Genomic DNA, 2,561 nt, shown 5'->3' with positions numbered 1-2,561 from the left:
CACGAGTTTAGCCTCAAAGACTGCTTAGCCTACGCTACCACTAGGGCAGCTAGTCCGAAAAGGTTGACTTACAACCACACCATAAGGGTTGCTTGGCATGGTACAAGGTGATCACTTTAACTAGTGAGCATCATATACCAGGCCAACTTCTCACATTGGGTTTTCTGATTCTCTTGATTTCCTCTGGTTCTTTTGTGATCTTTTGTTTTTCACCCTTTGCTTGATTCTGACTCGACACTTCGTTCACCTGTTCAGCTTTCGATGAATTTACTCGTGTCAGTCTGTATCTCAGCCTCTTTATCCTGTTATTAGGCCAAAGATCTCCTCTTACAACTCTCTTCGGTCTCACTTCTTTATTATTCCTTTCTCCAATCCAAGTTCTCTTTCTCAGAACTCGACCCTCTGATTTCTCATTTTCACTCTCATCTGATTCTGTTTCATTTGCCTCTTGTTCATCAACAGATTTCTTTTGCTCCACAGTCTTTACCGCTACTGATTGAGATTTCCCTAATTCTTTCCCTCCTCGGGTCTCCAACACGCAATCTTCTTGCTGCCTACTTGTCCCTTCACCTAGCTCAACAGGAATGTTCCCTACACCTCCTCGGGGGTCTTCCGCAATCTGTCCCTCTCTATCTTCTTCTGACCCTGCTTCTTCAGGTATAATCTCAAGTGGAATTTCAACCTCCTCATCCAATTCAGGAGTAGTCTCTGTGGAATTTCTCTTTTCTCTTCTGTTTTCTCCACTGTTTGTTAGAACTTCAGGCACTCTTACAGAATCCGATCTTTCCCCTGAAACTCTCAATGTTTCTCCTAAAGCCTCTCCTGGAAGGAAAGAATCACCTGACTCTCTTTCTCCTTCAGCTCTTTCAGGATTCTTTTTCCTTCTCACAGGCTCAGTTTCTTCATCATCACTCGACTCTGACTCTTCAAAATACTCTTTACCAGTTCCTTCTTTTGGATTTGGAACTCTCAGAGTATGACTCGCATGCACCCAGTTTTTCACACCGGCACACTTCACTGCAGTTGTCGTAGTCAGAATGACTTGTCTTGGCCTTCCCCACCTTGGAACCAAGCAATTTCTTCTTCTGTGTACCTTAATCCTCACCCAGTCCCCTGGACTCAGATCATGGGCTTGCTTCTTCTCAAGTGTGGTAGCGTCTCCTCCAACCTGGTGAAACACAGAATGAACTGCGTCAGCCAGGCCTTTACAGTAATCCAAAATCATGTCATCAGTTATTGTCATCAACTTGTTGACAGGCACAAAGGCATGTCTCATCGCACATCCCATTAAGATTTTGTGCGGACTCAAACCTGTTGTTCTATCTGGAGTAGACCTAATGGTCATCAGCACTAGAGGCAAGACATCAGGCCATTTCATTCCAGTGGCTAAACACATCTTACCAATTCGGTTTTTTATTGTGCCGTTCATCTGCTCAACGACACCAGAAGCCTCTGGTCTGTATGCACAATGTAGCTTCTGCTGTATGCTCAATGCTTCACAAATTAAACCCATGAGCTCATTATAGAAGTGTCCACCTCTATCAGACTCAATTGTCACTGGGAACCCGTACCTAGGAATTAACTCTCTTAACAGTAACTTTGCAACTGTTATTCCATCATTTCTCCTAGTTGGATAGGCCTCCACCCATCTCGAGAACAAACAGACTACCACTAGAACATACCTCAATTTGTTCACTTGGGGCATTTCAATGAAATCTTTTTGCATTCTGGTAAAAGGACCTCCTTCTCTTCCTATTGTTCCTAGACTCACCACTGTCTTTTTCCCAGTATTGAACTGCTGGCAAATCAAACATCTCTGACAGATGCTTTCTGCAATCAACCTGAACTTTGCATTGTACCAGGTCTGCCTGAATGACCTTATCATCACATCCCTCCCCAGATGTCCCTGGCCATGATAAATTCTTGCCATTGTCGACAGCATAGAATTTGGCATGACTGGTCTACCATCTCTATAGATCCAAACATGATCTGTCTCTCTTGGGGCACAACCTGCCTTGATCCAATCTTTCATTTCCTCATCTCCTGCCTCATCCTGCAACTGTTTCACTTCATCCCACGTTTCTAGGACATTAGTAAACATCACATAACAAAAAGACATTTCCCTTTCTCGTGCCCTATTAATCGATTGATTTGTTTTCGCACAATACTGCGCTATGTCATTGGCAAATCTATTACCAAGAGTAACAAAATCATCTCCTTGTCCATGAGCAGCACACTTCACAACTGCTAGTTCTTTAGGCAGCTGTATCGCCTCAAGCAATTTTCCAATCACTTCAGCATTCTTTATTGGAGTCCCACTCAACGTCAAAAAACCTCTTTGTAGCCAAAGCTGGCCAAAGTCATGAACGACTTCAAATCCGTACTGACTATCAGTCATCACAGTCACTCTCAAATTCTTCCCAATCTTGCAAGCTTTTGTCAATGCCACCAATTCAGCCACTTGAGCAGATCTCACACTTTTCAAAGGCGAAGCTTCCATAACTTCTGAAACCTTGCACACTGCATATGCTGCACTCAGCACACCATCATCAGTCCTCAGA

The sequence above is a fragment of the Triturus cristatus genome, chromosome 2_1 (genome assembly GCF_964204655.1).
Source record: "Triturus cristatus chromosome 2_1, aTriCri1.1, whole genome shotgun sequence".
Lineage (NCBI taxonomy): Eukaryota > Metazoa > Chordata > Amphibia > Caudata > Salamandridae > Triturus > Triturus cristatus.
This window is presented reverse-complemented; position numbering follows the sequence as displayed.